The sequence below is a fragment of the Quercus suber genome, unplaced genomic scaffold, assembly GCF_002906115.3.
Source record: "Quercus suber isolate HL8 unplaced genomic scaffold, Cork oak 2.0 scaffold_75, whole genome shotgun sequence".
Classification (NCBI taxonomy): domain Eukaryota; kingdom Viridiplantae; phylum Streptophyta; class Magnoliopsida; order Fagales; family Fagaceae; genus Quercus; species Quercus suber.
The window spans coordinates 1,061,157-1,070,687 of NW_027069540.1; the positions used below are offsets into that span (position 1 = coordinate 1,061,157).

At 39.5% G+C, this 9,531-nt stretch overlaps 1 pseudogene; it reads right to left on the bottom strand.

The window, feature by feature from the left end:
- Positions 1-975: 975 nt before the first annotated feature.
- On the bottom strand, positions 976-7,048 carry LOC112017975 (UDP-glycosyltransferase 91A1-like; annotated as a pseudogene).
- Between the last annotated feature and the right edge of the window lie 2,483 nt (positions 7,049-9,531).

The following is a 9,531-nucleotide window of genomic DNA, read 5'->3' on the forward strand; positions in this document are numbered from 1 at the left end:
CATTCTCTGTTTTGCATTTTCTTCCTCCTTGTCTTCCTTCTTCTCTGTTTGTTTATTACTATTTCCTCGATACCCAATTGAGGAGTCAAAGAACCCAGTTGAGGTATGCAAGAATATAAAGGAAAAAGTTAGAAAATTTGAGCTTCTGAAAGGGAAAAAAAGATGAGATTTTTATATAGAAATCAAAGAAACTAGTTGAACAGAGACAAAAACGATTCATTGAAGGTGGCAGTTCCTTTCTCCGGCGTTCTCTTTCTTACATCCAAATAGAATTTTTTTTTTAGAGAGAGTTTCAACCTATGACGTCCACTCCTGATGATAGCTCTTTATCATCAAATCAAAACACCAATCAGTTTTTGGTATAGGCGGGAATTGAACTTCATATCTCTTATTCAACTATCAGAGACTCTACTAGTTGAGCTAACTGGAACCCATAACATCCAAATAGAATTTAAAGTCTTCAATTCATAAAATTATTATTATCTCAAATAAAAAAGAAAAAACAAATAAGATCTTTTTTTTTATCTTTTTTTATTTATTTATGAAAACAAATAAGATCTTTAGTCCTTAATCTTGTTCTTTAAATTTGAAATTTTTTTGACTTATTTAATACCTAAATAATTTTTTTATGAAAGATAGGCTAAAAATATTATGACAAAGTTTGGCTACAAGCCTACAACTATATTTAATATATTTTTATTGAATGTGAAATTTGACAAATTTACTATTGGATTATATTTTCTTTTTATATCCTTCATAATTACAAAATAATAAGAAAATCAAATATGAATAGGTATATTATCAATTAAGGCTGTGTTTGGTTCAATATAAAATATTTTCTGAAAAATAAATATTTTCCGGAAATGCTATTTTCGGGAAAGGAAAATATTTTCAAGTATTTGGTTGCATTATGAAAATTGTTCTAGAAAATATTTTCATGTGTTTGGTAACATTCTGAAAATACTATTCATGTGTTTAGAGACGACGATGGGTTTTTAGGTAGTCGAGGAAACTATCCAAGTACTTATCCTGACTCTTCTTGTCTCCAAACAGTCCCTTCATCTCCTTAGCCTTGTCCCTATACATCTTCCCCTCTTCCTCCACTATCACCAGCCTTAGAGACTTTGCCACCGAGTCCCTAGTAAAGGAACCATCCTGCTCGTTCCTCGGTATCAAATACCCAAATTGTTTTTCTTCCAAAAGCTTAGCATTAAGTCCTTGGTCTGCATAAAAGGTTAAGATTATGAGAGGTCTCTCAAACTGAAGTGCTTCCACCACGGAGCTCCAACTGGAGTGAGACAAGAAGCCACCAATAGAGTCATGAGCTAAAATCTTGAGCTGAGGTGCCCAGCTCGTACAAACCACCCCTTGTCCTTTGGTTCGCTCCTCAAACCCCTCTGGCAACTCAATTAACCCAGTATCAATTGTCCCACTTCGAGTTCTTAGTACCCAAAAAAGGGTACCTTTGACTGTTCCAACCCAAGAGCTATCTCGGTGAGTTCCTCTTGAGTAGGCTTTGCCTCGCTCCCAAATGCTACGTACACTACCGAACTTTTGGCTTGCTTGTCCAACCACTCTTTCATCCACAGCCAAGTTTCGGTTTCATTGTCCCTGCTGTTGTGCACTGTAGTGGGAAGTTGACCAACCGGAATAACAGGTTTCTGATGAAGATCCTCCTGCAGTTGTAGCCACTTTGGCTCGAGCTCCATGCAGCTTCTCACAACCATTATGTCACAGCCGTCCATCACTTCCACGAAACGATAAAAATCTGTCACGTTTGACTCCTCGCAGGTTATACCGCCATTAAATATTTTCATAACCTCAAAGAACCGAAGTGCCACCGTGGTTGGGAATGGGACCCACTTGTTGGGAATTAAACCTAAATTCCAACCTGTGAGAAACAAAAAAGAAATAGAGAAAACACACGTCAAAGAAAAATAATCACATGCACAAGACAGTATTTACGTGGTTCAATAATTTCCCTACGTCCACGAAGTTGCAGGGATTTCACTGTTATCAGGAAAAAAATACAAAGTGCGGCTACAGTGTTTTTCTCTCTCTCTAAAAACACAACAACAGTAGTAGTCACAAACCCTAATTATAAAAGCGACTTTTATATTCTACTTATAGGGTTACAATGGGTTACAAAACGGGCCAAAAATAAACTAGGCTTCACAAAGCCCAACAAATCTCCCACTTGGAGACTAGTTCAATCATTAACATCAGCCGCTATCCACCAAAAGCAATCTCTCATCCCTGCAACTCATCCTCCTATCCTCAAGCTAGAAGACCAATTGAAGCTGCACACAGCTTCAATTTCTCAATAATGACACCTTTAGTTAACATGTCTGCCGGGTTCTTAGATTCACATATCTTCTCAAGTATTACCAACTTATCTTCAACAAGGTACCGGATAAAATGGTATTTTGTCTGTATATATTTCAACTTTGAATGAAAAGCCAAATTTTTGGCAAGAAAGATTGCACTCTGACTGTCACTGTGTAGAATGTCTATCTCCTGCTTCTTACCCAATTCATCTAAGAAACCATGTAGCCAAATCATCTCCTTTCCAGTTTCAGTTGTTGCAACATACTCAACTTCTGTAGTAGACAAAGTAATAATCTTTTACAAATTTGAAGCCTATGATATAGCTGTACCACCCAGAGTAAATACAAACCCAGTAGTACTCTTTCTACTATCAACATCACCAGCAAAATCAGTATCTACATAACCTTGCAGCTTCAGATTTACACTTGTGAAGCAAAGACATGTATCTGATGAACCCTTTAGATATCTCAGAATCCACTTGACTGCCTCCTAATGCTGCTTTTCAGGCCTACTCATGAATCTGCTCACAACTCCCACTGCATGTACAATGTCTGGCCTTGTACACACCATAGCATACATCAAGCTACCAATAGCTGAGGCATAGGGCACCTTGCTCATATGGTCCCTTTCTTCTTCTGTCTTCGGTAATTGTTCTTTGCTCAGTTTGAAATGACTACCCAAGGGTGTGCCCACTGGTTTAGATTCATTCATGTTGAACCTGCTGAGAACTTTCTTCACATACTCTGACTGTGAAAGTTTCAATGTACCATTAGCCTTGTCTCTAATGATTTTCATACCAAGGATTTGCTTTGCAGCTCCCAAATCCTTCATTGCAAACTGTTTTGACAATTGCTTCTTCAGATTATTAATCTCCTCAATGCTAGACCCTTTAATGAGCATATCATCCATCTACAACAATAAAATGATATAAGAATTGTCAAAGAATTTAACATAGCAACAATGATCAGTTTCACATCTCTTGAACCCAATTTTATGCATAAAATTGTCAAATTTCTTGTACCACTGTCTAGGAGCTTGTTTTAGGCCATACAAGCTCTTTCTCAGTTTGCAGACTAGATTCTCTTGTCCCTGAACAATAAACCCTTCTGGCTAAATCATGTAAAGGTCTTCCTCCAAATCACCATGAAGGAATGCCGTCTTCACATCTAACTGCTCAAGATGTAAGTTTTCTGCAGCCACCATTCCCAGCACCAGTCTAATTGTTGACATCTTCACAACTGGAGAAAATATCTTTGTGTAGTCAATGCCTTCTTTCTGTTGGAACCCTTTAACAACTAATCTGGCCTTGTAATATTTACTACCATCATACTCATTCTTTATTCGATATACCCACTTGTTGTGCAAAGCCTTCTTTCCTACTGGCAATTCAATCAATTCCCATGTCTGATTCCCCAATAAGGAATCCATCTCATCCTTCATGGCTAACTCCCACTTACTTGAATTTTCATCTTGCAAGGCTTCATCATAATACTCTGGCTCACCACCATCAGTCAATAGTAGATAATTTAAAGCGGGTGAATAATGCTGTGGAGGTCTAATGTTCCTAGAAGATTTGCGGACTTTAGCTACAGGTGTACTCTGATCTACCTGTGAATCAACATTCTCCTTATTTTCTTCACCCCTTTTCTAGACAGTACTTTCAGTCAATCCATCTAAGTTGACAAACTCAGATTTCTTTTGATCTATCTCTGCAATATCTGAGACTACAGTTGACCTGTCCTTGTACATAACCTGTTCATTAAATATCACATTTCTACTTCTGATGATTTTCTTGTTTTGTTCATCCCAAAACCTATAGCCAAATTTCTCATCACCATAGCCAATGAAAAAACATATTTTAGACTTAGCATCAAGTTTACTATGAGCATCAGAATTAGTATGAACATAAGAAACACAACCAAAAACTTTTAAATGGAAAAACTTTACCTCTTACCGCTCCAAACCTCCTCAGGAAGTTTGAACTCCATGGGAACTGATGGCCCTCGGTTTATCAGGTAAGCTGCAGTGCTAACAGCATCAGCTTAGAAAGTTTTTGGTAGTCCAGCATGCAACCTCATACTCCTAGCATGCTCATTAAGAGTTCTGTTCATGCGCTCAGCCACACCATTCTGCTGTGGTGTCCCAGGAATGGTCTTTTTCATCCTAATTCCCTGTGCAACACAATACTCACTGAACCCTCCATCTATGTACTCTCCTCCATTATCAGACCTCAAACATTTTAGTTTTAAACTTGTTTCTATCTCAACCATGGCCTTCCACTTCTTAAAAGTTTCAAATACATCAAATTTATTTTTCAGAAAATAAACCCATACCTTTCTGCTTGAGTCATCAATGAAAGTGATGTAGTACCTTGAACCTCCAAGGGATGCAACCGGAGAAGGCCCTCACAAATCAGTGTGCACTAACTCCAATTTTTCAGCCTTCGGTGTCCTGCCAGTTTTCAAGAAGATCACATTTTTCTACTTTCCTAAGATGCAGCTTTCACACATGTCAAAATCAATAGACTTCAATTCTGGTAGTTTTCCTTTTGATAGCAAAATTTTCATCCCTTTCTCACTCATGTGACCAAGTCTACAGTGCCATAGGCTTGTATCAATACTTGCATCAGCAATTGCAATTGTGTCTCTTGGACTTGAGGTCATATATAGAGTACCAGTCTTCTTTCCACGAGCCAATACCCTAGCTCCCTTTGTAACCTTCCAAGTACCACCAACAAATAATATTGCATGCCCTTCATCATCAAGTTATCCAACAGAAATCAGATTCCTCCTCAGGTCAGGAATATGTCGAACCTTCTCCAGTAACCAAACAGGCCCATTGGATAACAATATCCGGATGTCTCCCATACCTACAACATCCAAGGCTGAACCATCAGTCAAATACACCTTACCAAAATCACCTACAACATAATTCTGTATGATTTCTCGGTGTGGAGTGGTATGAAACGAAGCTTCTGAGTCCAAAACTCAATCATCAAGTGGACTGTCTACTGCAAGAAGTAATGCATCCTGTACCTCTTTTGTTACAGCATTAGCAGAATCATCTTCATTCTTCTTTTTAGGATTTTTGCATTGGTTCCTAAAATGACCTGTTTTCCTACAATTCCAACATTGTACTTGTTGGCCTGATCTAGATTTACTTCTGTTCCAATTAGAATTTCTGGATTTTGATCTACCCCGATTTGAATTTCTGTTATTACCTCTACCTCTTGTCTCAAGGTTTAGGGCAGAACTAGATCCTGAGGTTTCACCTGCATCTCTTCTGCGAATCTCCTCAGCTAGAATTAAATCTCGAATATCATTGTACTTACTGCCATCCTCATTGCCTCCCAACTGTTTGGCAAAGAAGCCAAGACGATCAGAGCACGAATCTCATCATCAAAATCAATTTCTACAAACGACAATTGATTTATGATAGTGTTAAATTCGTTCAGATGTTGTGCTACTGATGCATTCTCTGCCATCTTCAAATTGAATAGTTTCTTCATCAGATGCACCTTGTTATTTGCTGACGGTTTTTCATACATACCAGACAAAGCCTTCATCAGATCTACTGTGGTCTTCTCCTTCACAACATTGTGTGCAACAGACCTAGACAGAGTTAACCTGATAACTCCTAGTACCTGTCTGTTAGGAAGAGTCCATTCATTAGCCTTCATAGCTTCAGGTTTTGTCCCCAAAAAAGGCAGATGCAATTTCCTCCCATAAAGATAATCTTCAATTTGCATCCCCCAATACGCGAAGTCTGTGCCATCAAACTTTTCTATTCCAGACGCCTTTCCTGCTTCCTCTGCCATTGCTCCCACTCAAACCTAACCCTAGGCTCTGATACCAATTGTTGGGAATTAAACCTAAATTCCAACCTGTGAGAAACAAAAAAAAAAAAAAATAGAGAAAACACACGTCAAAAAAAAAAAATAATAATCACACGCATAAAACAGTATTTACGTGGTTCAGCAATTTGCCTACGTCCACGGAGTTGTAGGGATTTCACTATTATCAGAGAAAAATACAAAGTGCGGCTACAGTGTTTTTCTCTTTCTCTAAAAACACAACAACAATAATAGTCACAAACCTTAATTATAAAAGCGGCTTTTATATCCTGCTTACAGGGTTACAATGGTCTACAAAATGGGCCAAAAATAAACTAGGCTCCACAAAGCCCAACACCACTTGGGTGGCAAAGCATAGTCCTCGGGGTTCTTGCGCCCACTAAAATAGGCTTTTGGCCCAATGTAGCTTAGCGTGGCGGCAATGAATATGCTAAAGAAAGCGTTTGGGATGCCTAGTTTGCGGGCAATACCTAGCAACCAGTAAGGAACAAAGTCGTAAAAAACCCAGTCTGGCTTTGAGTCTTGTAAGAATTGAGTCATGGAGTCTTGGAGAGCATCATAGGCCTTTTTGAGGTACGAAACATTGTTTAACGGGACATCATTGGTGGCTTCAACATTGTCTGGGAGGTTGTCCACGTGAGGTAATGGAAGCTTAACCAAATCAATGAGGAGAGCCAAATTAGGAGGGAGTTTTGGGAGGCGATCAATGTTTCGTGGGGTGGATATGAAGGAAATGTGATGACCCTTCTGAGCAATGATCTTGGCGAGCTCTAGGTAGGGGATCATGTGGCCAAAGGCTAGCCATGGGAAAAAGGCTATGTGAAGCTTCTTGTTGTTGGGCATGGGAATGCAAGGCACTTAAATGGAATCCAAGGTTGGATATCAATATTTGACAAGAAATCTGAATGAAGATCGTGCTACTTTTATAATTGCTCCCTTGGTTACAGTTTATGATTGGGGGTGCTTCTTTTACACACTGTATTTTTATAAACTGAAAACGTGAGGTTACACGGTAGACAAGACTATTTTTGTAACTTACTTGATGTTATTGAAGGTGGTGGGGTTGAGATTCTTTGATGCTGCTTACTTTCCAAGCAGAAGCCAACATTGCTATCATACTAGTCAGGTACTCTATCACAAATAATTCTAGCACTATACCACGTTTATAGGAACAGAAGAACCATATCCCCAGGCAAAATTATAAATGGGTTTGGTTAATGTGTCCCTTAAGGGCACACATTAATTATCTATTTTTAACAAATTTTTATGAAAAATTAAATAATAAAAAAAACTGTCAAAACAGTGAATTATTTTTCATTTTTTCATAAAATGTTTCCTAAAATAGATTACTAATATATGTTGATGGGACTAACGAGATAGACTTCTCATGACGAATCCTTTTAAACTGACGAAGTTGCCTTGACAGATGAAACGACTAGGCATCCCCAGCGATATAACCACACCACAGACAAAGGCAAAGAAGCCATTAAATGAAGTCAATAAATAATTCAGGTGGTTACAAGGTCAGCTGTGCAGCCCGTTAGAGGCCCATTAAGGATCATATTACTAGGGATGAGACGTTACCCAAAGGAGCATTAAAACCACCATAATAGCCACAATAGCTAGGAGCTACAAGAATGTATACATAGCACTCCAAACACCAACATAAGGTACATAGACACACTGAGAAATACTTATGGTTCCATTACATTACATTATCCTTTTCCAAAGAGTTTCCCTATACTAACTTTGGCATCAGAGACGTTGTGGCAAGCACCGCACCGATAACCATCCTAACAGAGCTACTATATCACTTTTATAATCATAGATACGAGGGCTTGGCTCCATTTGGACGCACATACTTCAACTGACGAGATTACACCTCATCAGTTTGGCACCGTCTGTGGGAAACGACTTTTTCATACGTTGATCCAAAAGTGTAGTTTCCAATTAACTTCTATGTTTGAATGGAGTCCAACCAGGATTCTGTAACATTAGCTCAGCAAGTCCAGGCTCTTGCGGCCACCGTCGAAGAGCTCACCAGACAAAATCAGGAAATGAAACTACAACTTCAACAGGAGGAAAATCGGTCCAGAGGCAACGTAGAGGATGAGGGAGATAGCTATAAAAGAAGTGACCATCGAAGACCTATTACTCCTGACGAACAGAATTCAAATCTTCTTCAAGAGATGAGGAAGGAGATGGATGAGCTGAGAAATGCCATCAAGGAGAAAACAGACCGAAGTGTGGATAGAGTGGTCAGGGCAACAGATTCGTCTTTCACTACAGCAGTCCTAGAATGTCCAATGTCGTCAAAATTTTGACGGCCTCCACTTGAGCCGTTTGATGGACTTAAGGACCCCCAAAACCACCTCAACACCTTCAAGATGATGCTAGGCCTTTAATAGCCACCTGACAAGATACTGTGTCATTCCTTCCCCACCACTCTCAAAGAAGCAGCAAGGGAATGGTTCACCAAGTTGCCAACATCATCCATCGATAACTTCGAGCAACTGAGTAACTCCTTTTTACGCCACTTCATTGGAGGACAACACCCTAAGAGGCCAGCGGACCATTTGCTCGCCATTAGACAATGAGAGAAAGATACCCTGAGGTCGTACATGAAACGCTTCACTCGGGGGACCTTGGAGGTAGACGAAGTTGACGACAAGGTGCAGTTGACGACCTTCAAAGTGGGACTGAGGTCCAAAGAGTTCGTGGCTTCACTTGCGAAGAATCCTTCTCAGACGATGGCAGAAATGCTCCTGAAAGCACAGAAGTACATGAATGCTAAAGATGCATTAGCTGCCATAAGGGATGTGAAAAAGCCAGGAGACAAGGGGAGGGAAGATGACGATCGCAGAGGACCAAAAAGAGAGCGCCCAAATTGTCGGACTAATGATGGGGGTAAAAGAAAAGATGAAAGAACTCCCAGGATGGTAAAATTCACTCATTTACTTATGTCTATTGATAAAATTTTGACACAGATTAAGGACGAGCACTACCTCAAATGGCCAAGGTCATTACATTCATCCCCTAATGTTCTTGACAAGAGTAATTACTGCCGGTTTCATAAGGATCATGGCCACTACACAAAAGTTTGCCGAGACCTAAAAGAGTAGATAGAGGAGTTGATACGGAAAGGAAAACTGCAGAAATATGTGAAGAAAAGGGAGTCTAGGAGGTTCAGAGACGATAACAAAAACCAGCATGATTCGTTACCCGTAGACGAGGATGAAAATTCTAGCCTTCACAAAATGTGATTGAAGAGATAAAGATGATTGCAGAGGGGCCATTCACAAACGGGTCATTTAGATCCCTCAAGAAGGCATGTCAGAGGCAGGTGAACA